The 11,199-nt window shown below is 27.6% G+C and overlaps 1 long non-coding RNA gene across 2 annotated transcripts; it reads left to right on the forward strand.

The window, feature by feature from the left end:
- The first annotated feature begins 1,787 nt into the window (after positions 1–1,787).
- LOC132943914 (uncharacterized) lies at positions 1,788–9,895 on the forward strand. Of its 2 annotated transcripts, XR_009664388.1 has the most exons (4): positions 1,788–1,919; positions 4,580–4,823; positions 7,277–7,528; positions 9,647–9,895. It is a non-coding gene; the product is annotated as an uncharacterized LOC132943914 (long non-coding RNA). The 2 variants fall into 2 exon arrangements; XR_009664387.1 differs by lacking the exon at positions 9,647–9,895 and having other exon boundaries at positions 7,277–7,678.
- The last annotated feature ends 1,304 nt before the right edge of the window (positions 9,896–11,199 follow it).

Raw genomic sequence — 11,199 nt, forward strand, 5'->3', positions numbered from 1 at the left:
ACATCCTAGGACAAATTGTTAAAATGTTTGTACCAAGGATAATAGTCCTTAAAAATGATTTGACAAAATTACAAAAATATAAAATATACCTAAATGTAATATTGGATCTAGTATAGGAATTTTAGAATTTACATGTAGGTATTATAAATGCTAATATATAATAACCATAGAATAAAGAATAATAACAATCTATAATCCTTAAGAAAGTTAAAAAGTTAAAAAGTAATGGGTTGGCATGGCTAATGGCCAATGCTATGCTAAAGAAAAATAAGTATATAGGAAAAAGCATATTTGAGTACCTACCTATTTATAACCGTACAGAAATACATCTTTAAAAGTATTATCTTATAGTCCTGCACAACTCTGCAGTCTAGAGAATTAAAAAGTACAATAGCAGTAAACAGAGAAAATCAATTAAAACCAGAAGTGAAAGAGGCATAATTAAAGGAACATTAAAACTTGACTGGACACCCTTTTTTTTGCAATTTCTTTTTTAGACATGTGGTTAAGAGTTAACTATACTGAAAACAATGGGGAATTTGTTAGCCGGACTTTGTTTTGAAGTTTTAGTCCAAGGAAGTTTTGAATACTGATTTTACGCCTTCGCACTCCGCTCTTATATTGTCATTATATGTTATAGGTACTAATCTATAATAACTATTTTTGTAATTATTTTTGGCTAGACAACAACCAATAACAGGTCCCCGGTCTCAAAACTTGAGATCCTATTGACCTCTTGGCTCAACCTTACCAGTTACGATGTAAAAAGTATATAAACTAGGAGCTCCCCAGTGGCGTATTTTGTTATATTTGTGTGTGTGGGGGAGGGGGTTATTTGTTGTTTCTATAAAGTATACTATATTATAGTACCTACCAATAAATAATAAGTCCATAAATATGGTTCTCCAGTTAAAAAAAGTAAGAGTTGGGTACCCACGTGGGTGCAGACTTAAGCTTATATAACGGGTGACCTAACCTATAGTTTGACAAACTTAAGCTAATTGGTCTAATTAGACCATATAGTGCTCTGTCAACGACTGTAGTTAACATAATATTATCTATTATATACTTCTAAGTTATATTTTATTATACATATTTACTATTTTACTAATTACTATTATAAGGTATAATGCCACATTGCTAATAATTTTATATTTTTAAGTGAATATATTATGGGTGTGGTAACAACACCCCCAGGGGTTACTTTTCAGTTTTTATGTAATATCAGGTGGCAGTTACAGCCCCCCCAACGTTATAGCCCCACTGGGGTGAATTAGTTTGTGATATAAACTTACCTTGGTGGTTAGATGTATACTGAAAAAAAATTCTTCAATACATTTTAAAGTTTATAAGTAGAGTGATGTGCGGTGTAGTATCATCATGGTAAATCCCATCATTTTTATTTTTTTGTAAAAGCTAAACATTTAAGAAAAAAGAATACGATACAAAATATTTCCCTACATTTTAAACGTTTTACTGCTTTAGGTATGCTCCATGCGTTTAATGTTTATAATATAATCTTATTTTAACCTTTAAACGATGTAAAAATACGGTATCTTCTTGTGATAATATTGATATACCTAAGTATTAAAGTATATAGTACCCATATCAATTAGTTTCGAAGACGTCTGTCTATACTCTATAGTGTCTGGCAACAGGCAATTGCTTATAATAATTATTAATTGTGCCCGCCTGGCTAAGAATGTGTAGCAATCAAATCATCATTTACTCGTCTGGGAAACCCCGTTCCGATAAGAGCGACGATTGTGGACATTGGCTCTGTGATCGCCGAATCACCGGTTAGTACTCAGTAATTAGTATTAGTACAGTCAGTTGGCTTAGTATAGTCAGTAGGTACTTAGTGGTTACCAGACGGAACAATATTGTGATGGCTGATGGGCGCATATATTAAGTCGTAAGTAGGTATCAAATAAATTAAAAGATATTTTACATTAGTACATTTAATTCAATGTTTATTTATGATTTATAATTAATATAACATCGTTATAACTAGGGCTCGGACTTAATATAATGCGCTTAAAAAAGTACATACAAATACCTATGCACTTATTTTTTTCTTTATTCACAATTTTCATAAATAGAAATAGGTATTTTATTAAACATTTATCAATAAAAACGGGAAATTGTTTGTCAACTAATGATTTTATTAACACGATATGGTTACAAATGTACAATACAAAGTAAATAAGTAAGTAACCTAACCTAACCTAACCTAACCTATCAAAATAAATATGCATAATAAGAGGTACAAATGTACCAAGTATTTTTTTTTTATGGCTAAATTTTCAATTTGCTTACTAATCTTATCATTAACCATCAAATACTCTAAAAATGGCAAAATTAACTATTAAGAAATGAAATATGTTTCTGAGTCAAACCAAATTAAAATAATGATCGATAAATGATTGGCGTTGACTATAATCTATATTGATATTGTGTTATTTGATCTATGCTGTGAGTAACATAACTGCATAGGCTTGCGCACGACAATTTATTTTGGATTTAGTGGGCTAGTAGATATTTATTTGAAAGGTATACATAGAGTGAATAATTTTAAACATATTGAGTTTATAATTAAATTAAAATGTAAATGTTCAATGTTATTCAAATGAAAAATTATAATACTATTTTATCAATACAAGTCTAAAAATATATGGGTATTATTGGAGAAATTCGACGTACACACTAGATTACACTCTACAGATACAGACACAATGACAATAGCGCATTAACCATTTGTGTTTATACATAGTTTATATAGATTATATAAACTTATAAAACATTAAATGTTTACACAGTGGTGCTAAACAGAATTCGGGGGGGGGGGGGGGTTATATAAAGGAAATAATTGGGCTGCTTATTGTTTTTGAGGGCCGGTTAAAAATGTATGCTTCACCCGACACAAAACCCTGCGCACGCCTATGTAACATAATGTAAGGGACATGTCGCGTATTCGTATTCCCTGCGTAAATTATGTACAAGACTTAGGCCACTCAAAAGTATTTCAAGCCCCACATAAACACAAATAAAAAATTATTCTAAAATAATATTTTCCTTATAGATCGGCTAGTATATAATATTTTCTTAGTAATGATGCGTTAAATATTTTGACTGATTTTATTTTTCATGAAATACTTGCGTATAAACAACAACTGACTGTCATTATTTTAAAAAAACATGAGAACTTATTTTTGCTGCAATGGTACTTAATCTATTTGAAATCAATACATTTAATATTTCGTAAGTAAACGAAAAAACAATTCCATCAAATAAAATTGTGCACATGTCTCTTTAATATAAGTACCTACATATTAAAATTTCTTTAAGAATCACATTCTAAAATATTTAAATTGAAAATGTTGTGAATTTTTAAATACTCACATAATAATTTGTAAAGTTTAGAGATTTTGATTACTTATTCGTTATTAAATAATAATTATAGGTATATAATGCAATTAATAACGATAGCTCGATCAAATCTATAAAAAATATTATTGCATAATTTTAAGTAATTTTTGTGATTATTTTAAAATACTATAACGTATATCAACTTATTTTGCTCAAATTACACTTTTAAATATTTAATTTATACAATACATTTAATAAAAAGTGTAATAGTTGTATTAGTTTATAAAATATTTGCTATTTCATAATTAATATATATTTTGTAAAACCCAAATACATACGATTATACTTATACATTTATACGAGTGTAGTTTTAAAGTCTTTTAGTATAAGTTGCCATTCGTTAAAATCACATAGCTCAAACGCTGTATTGAACCAGTTGTAAGCAAACCGCAGCTATAGCCAGGATTCCCCCGTATTTAAAACGAAATGTCAAAATACCTACTTAACGTATTTTATTAAGGGAGATAATTTTATCTATAATATAAAATAATAATATTAAACTTGTGATATTTTTTGTATTACTATTTACTTCAATCAGAATAATATGAATATGAGGTAACTGTTATGTATAATAAAATCGTATACAAAAACAATATTGATGACATGTTTTGCTTTTCGGCCCTTCCGTATAGTCAACTATTGGTAGGCAATTCATTTAAATACCAACATAAAAATATTATGTTTCTGAACCATTTCTTTCATATATTTCATATTATTTCTTTTATATATTTTTCGGATATATGTAGGTATCTATATAGTATATTCTATATTATCTAATTATCATAATTATTAAAAAAAAATCTATACTCATGATATAAAATGGCATTAATTTTGTTTTGTTGAATTTTCTCGATAGGTTAAATAAAATAATGATATTGTAAAAATTACAAATCTGAGTATTTATTTTATATGGCTTGTGTGTCAAATGTGTGAATTCATGAATTACTTATTGCACTTTAATCAATATTGATAATACTTTATTATTATTTGTTTAAACAACGAAAATTACCTATTATACTTAACCACATGATTTTAATTAAATATGTGACAAAGAATTTTTTAAAAAAAAATAGCGATATAGTGATTTGATAAGTACCTAAATGTTTTTTTTTGCAAATATAACTGAAATATTTATTTATTCACCTTACAGATTATGCCAATAAAGAGCACAGCACAGGCTGAACAGGCATGTTCAGTCCACACAGCGTTTAGAAGTACCTGTTTGATGGTGAACACCTGACGGTGAATAATATACACGTATATATTTATACATATATATATATTATATTATACACGCGTCACACCCTCCCACAACACAACGCACGCACGCACACAATATGATATACTGTGATATTTTCAAAACCCGAATTTTGAGTTTTCACCCAAGATTGCAGGTAGGTCTACATGGTTATACTTGTCACTATACAAAATACAATTGAATTGTTCGTGATGAATTATGGTAGTAGGGCATAGGTCCATGTATATTGGTATATCCATAATACATATTATAAGTACCACACTACCACCAATGGTACCTATATACGTATAATAAAACGTACCTCTTTACATTCTTTAAACCATTTTGTGAAATAATATATAATATAAACTATAAACATCGCAATATTACATTTTCTACATAGAAAATTAATTTTGGTATTTAGTCTTGGTGAAAACGATTTCGGACGCGATGTTTTTTAGTGTTACCTATATTATGTTTACAGATATATAAATTATTCGCTTTTAAAACATTTACCTGTTTTCTATTCATTACTATTATTAATAAAACGAATAATATGTAGAAACACTAAATTAACCCCTACATTTTGTACTTTGTAGATGGTAGTTGGTATCTTACCCAGACCATATTGCCAAGCACAACTATTTAAACTTTAAAGTGCTTATGGTTTATGAACTTTACGCATCAATGAGAAGTACAGTAATATTAAGTAAACGCATAACACTAAACATTTAATCGGTAAAATTAAAATTAAAATTGGAATTAAGTTACATTATGTGAATTTTTTACTTAAAATTCATGCAATTTTATGAATTTTAAGTAATTTTAAATATTTTTAAAGTGAGTAGGTATATAAATTATATACTTTCAACAACCGTTTAACTAGTTAACTAGGTACTAACTACTAAGTAAAATATAAATTTAATATGAAGGTCACATATTACACTTACATCAGGCATGTCAAACATCTCGGCTTATTTTTCTATGGACCGTGGATAGCAATATTAATGAACAATTAATAATAAAACACAATTATAAAAAAAAAAAAATTTACAATTTTCCTTTTGTGTCACAACAACTATGTAAGTGAGAAATCGCGGACATTTCCTCCCGGCTGTCTTCGGTGTAGTAGGACATCCTCCTCATTTTTTATGTGGACATTTTCCACACATTTCTTTTTGGAAAGTTTATTATTTAATAATATAATATAATTATTTTTTTTTTCTATTGTTGTATTTTGTATAAATACAGAATAAATTTCCAAATATTTTTATAAATATAATAAATTATAGATGTACCTACCTATTATTTTGATAATTGTCTACTAGAAAAAATAAAAAGTAATGTTTAAATCAAGTACTTATTATAAATTATAATACATACCTACTTAATATCTATTTCACACAATAAAAAGTAATGTTTATACAAATTAAGTAAATATATCATTTTACATAAACATAATAGTAAAAATATTTGGATTTCTGTATTAAGACAAAAAAAATAACTTCATATTAAATAATAAACTTTTAAAATAGGTATAGGGGATGAATCCTGGACGAAAAGTCCATTTTGAAGTCAGTATATTTTTATTTTATTGTCAGACAAAATGTCCAAAAATATAAAATATTCTATTACATTTTTTATTTATAATTAGGTTTATAATATATTATATAGGTACTATATAGGACATAGCCACATAGGTTATTTCATATATAATTAATATTAATTTAAACAATGTAACTAATTTTCTTATACAATATTAATATAATATATTAATACAGTGTAATCCCAGTAACTCATCAAAGCTCATGGGGAAAAAAAAAATCGACTTATTAAAATCTTAATGTGTTATTGTTATATGAAGGGTAATTTTATTTGTTCGAGACTTTCGAGTTACCGAGAGTACACTGCAGTACCGTATTATATTTGATTACTATTCCTTATACAGTTATACAGTTATATACTTTATACTTATTACTTGCCTACAGATACAAATATTAAAGTTCCATACAAAAATATAAAATAATGGTCAGTATAATAGTAAGTTGTAAAATATATAAGAAAAAATATAAACCTTTTGGCTTTTACAGATATTATAAACAATTTATAAAAAATAGTCAAAACAGACATCGATCATTGCACTCTATACAATAATAATAACAATTTAAAATAAGTTACGTTTTCTTAAATAATTACCTATGTGATTTTAAAAAAATGTAATAAAATATTTTGTATTTTTGGACTTTTTGTCCAAATTTTTTCAAAACGAACTCTGTCCTCGGGACATTTTTTTTAATTTGTATTTTTTTCACGATGTCCAACAGGCAACAATATACTCGAAAACGATGGATAATTTAGATTGCCCGCACATAGATAACGTGAATGAAATGTATGCTAAAAATTAAAACATATTATAAAATATAATTTATAAGTATATATAGTATATACTATATTTATTATATAGATGTAGTTTGATAGGTATATCGAATATATAATACAAAATTATTAAGAAGTAAGAACCATGTTATTGAACACGAGTCGCTATAATAGGTATTGAAAACATGTTATCGTGTTGTAAAACCACATGATTTCGTTCTCTACATATTTCAGAGGAATTGAGTGAAATCGCCCTGTAAACGACCATTGGCGCAAGCAGGTAGCTGGTATAGCATCATCATCATCCCTTCTCGCTTGACTGACCTTCTACACTCAATACAAAGGCTAAACGCGCGCGCCCACGCTCTTACTGCGTTCGGGGTCAGTATAAGATCGTGTTTTGAACCGTAGAAACCGATTAATGCGGACGTCGAGAGACGAGTTGTTTAATATCTTGAATTCGCCACCATGCAGGAAATCCTCGAGGTAATCTTAATAATTATATTATAATATATACCGCATTGTTTATTAATTATCGTTGTATTAATGTATTATTTAAAAAAAAAATTGTGTATCTAAAAACTATTGTATAGGTTTGTAAATCGTATTGTAATAACTAATAAATAATATACAGCTGAGGTGACTATCGACTGTTAGTATAACTCTTAGTAACAGTGCATTTTAAAATTGTGACTAGAGTTTATACTACCGATTGATGGTAACCGCGACATTCGCAACCGTTATTTTATTTAATTTTACGTCATGAAAAACGACTGTATTTAGCAGCTAACCTTAATGTTTAGTATTTTTATTTAATATGAATGTACAATTTAAATGCATAATTATTCAAACACAATTTTTTTTAAACTTGTTTACTTACATTATATTATTGAATTAGAAACATTCTATATTATCATATACGTACAAAATTTAGTTTCCGTTATATACTGTCTTAAAAATTATATAATATTATTATACTTAAAATACCTATAAACGCGTAAATATAAATATTATTTAATTTTTAATATTGTATAATATTATATAGGCATGCATAGCTGCAGTAATGAGCAATCATTGGGGTAGCATAAACATTTTTTGCTAGTAACATACAAATCATATTCTGCTAAAGATGTTTACTACTCTATGATGCATCATGTAAGCAACGGATTGGTAAAAACTATTTGTAATTTTTACTTTTTGAAATTATGTATTGGATTCGAGGTAGGTAACGGAATGCGGATTTTCTATGGGATTCGTTATATACGCTTATAAATATCCAAAGATAATTCTGTATCCACTACCGCCATTACTCTGGATATTTTTCGAAAACTCGACTGCGCGTACATGGGCCGGGCACATGGCTTAGTATTCTTTGGGATTTAATAGAGCCGGTTGAAATTGTTTCGTATACCAGCTGTCTTAAATTTCAAAATACTAGACTTTGACAAATCTACGTCCGTAGGAATATTTATTATTTGTGAAAGATTCCTATTGGTAACACATACGTCTTTAGCCTTTTTGTGGAAATCTAAAGATGTTATTGTTACCTACGGAATTTCATAAGAAAACGTCGATTTCTTTCTCGTGGTATTAACACTAAACAGTATTATAATTATTATATTATTTTATCGTATGTAGATTTTATTTTTTAAAACACAATATATTCATGTTTGTAATATACTATAATATAGTATTGTAATTATTAATGTTTATAAAATATTTTAATAATGTTTATTTTATTTTATTTTTTATTCTTTTTTGCTGTTAAATATTGAATAAGTCAACTTAAATTTATAATCTTCGCAATGGTGTTTGCTTAGGTTTGCTCATATTATTTATTTTGTCATACATCAAGGTAACTTATTCACTGTGCGAGTGTTGTGTTTAAAAATCCCACGGTTGAACAAGGTACCATAATGTATGATGAAAAAAAGTCGTCGAAATTATTATTATAAATTATAATATACTTACTATGTATTAAGGTATCATTTAGCATACAGCTGTATAAATATTTATTGTACCTAATAAAACGTATTATTGTATTGCAAATAATTTGAAACTTGAAGCTTTTAGTTCCCTTTTTGCTGATCTTATTTCTAATGATTTAAAAGAATTTAGAATTCTACATATACGTGAGTAGGTACCTATTAGAATTTTTTGTGCGCACAAATTTATCTTGGTATTGGTGTGTAAATATTTGCCATCCATTAAAAAAACATTACGTTTTTGGGTAATTTGCTATAACCCAGGGGCAAGCAGTCGATTGCGAACGACCGATCAATCGGTTATTTTTAATTGTAATTTAATTTGTATTTGAGGAGACCAAAACCTTCAGAGGAATATAATATTTTCGGTATATCTTTATCGAAAAAAGTTTGACCCCCCCTGGACTATAATACCATCTATAATCTATATAATATTATATATTATACGCGTATGGTTATGGCACGCTACGGTTACAGAATAAAAACACATCCGGTTTGTTTTTGGACGTATGAAACACATAAAATATTGTATTATATTATACGTCTAATGTAGTAAAATAAAATATACTCGCTGCCCGCTGCTAGCAAAAAATAATACGTTTCAATTTTTTCAATATAGGTACAATGAAAAGTGACTGTACAGATGAAACTACCTGTATATTATTATTATTATTATACTACAGTACCCCTACACTGTATACAGTAAGAATTCCAAGAACTGACCGACCGCTACACCGTTGTATATGCATTGAAAAGAAACCAACACAATACTGCTGCAGTATAAATGTTTAATACACACATGTGTTGTTACTTGTTGCAGCCCCACATAAATAATAAAACCAAATATACCACCAATAACGTCGTTGATCACACCAAAAAAAAATCACTCTGAAAAAAGACGTACAGCGTTTTACGAAAAAAAGGTCTCGGTAATTTTTTTTCACAAGACATTATTCTATTGTACAATTATATTTTATTTTATACTGCCTTATAGTAGTTGACCGTAACAACATTTTTTAAACGATAAATTCCACATTCGTTGGAAATAGGAAATGTGGTGGTTTTAAAACGTAAATAATAAATAAAAACCTAATGTACGTACTAAACTTGTGTCGCATAGGCATGGTAAACGGATGGTTCATCCCCGTCAAATATTAAGATGGGACATTTGGTCACCAGAAGTTGTAATAGCTATACTGCCGGTCGTTGAGCCTCTGGCGTATAATAATATAGGACATGGGTTCGGCAATTAAATTGTATAAATAATTTGCAGTACAGATAAATTGAAAAAAAAAATTCGAGAGCCAGAAAAACCTTTATATTATAATAATATTATTATTATACTTTAAGTTATTATTAAATTATTTCAACATAAATATGTTTTTTGGCTGGATACACGGGTTTTTGTTTCTGGTTGATTTATTGTAAGGAATTTGTTACTTAATAACAAAAAACTTATTTAAGATGATTCTAGGACGCCCCCCCCCCCCATGGTTCCATGGACGTTTTCCCCTCGGACAAAATATGTTAAGTTAAATTATTAAATTATTATTTTTGTTTATTAAACAATAATAACAATGTAAATCAATAAATGTATAACTGATTAAATTAGTACTAATTAATATATAAATATAATTCAATAATACGTCATAATAACTCTATTACCAACACAAAATTCACTAATATAAATGTTAAAAAAATATTAAACAATAATATACAAATTATAAATGCAAATAAATAAATAAACTGATTAGAGATTTTTTTATTAAATAATTGTTAATTTAATATATACATATAATAATTCAATAATACTTTCATATAACTTTGGTTTATCAATCATCACCCATTTAATTGGATAATAACTAATAAATCCATAACGGAGAATTATGATAGTCGATAGATGCTGTTATGATGATCGTATATTTCAGGTAAAACAAAAAAAACCTATTTTGCAACATATCTTCACGTGGAAAAAAATATATAATGATTCAGGGTGGAAATGTCTCAGTCCAAGGGGAAACGTCCAAATACCATTTATCATTCATAGATTTTTCTTGTAAAGAAAAAATATCGAGTAACGTGCTATGATTTTTTTAATTTATATTAGAAAAAAAAATACATTATCAGAAAAGAATATCCATTGATATTAGGTATTCAAATATGGTTCAGAAT

This window comes from Metopolophium dirhodum, chromosome 4 (assembly GCF_019925205.1).
Source record: "Metopolophium dirhodum isolate CAU chromosome 4, ASM1992520v1, whole genome shotgun sequence".
Classification (NCBI taxonomy): domain Eukaryota; kingdom Metazoa; phylum Arthropoda; class Insecta; order Hemiptera; family Aphididae; genus Metopolophium; species Metopolophium dirhodum.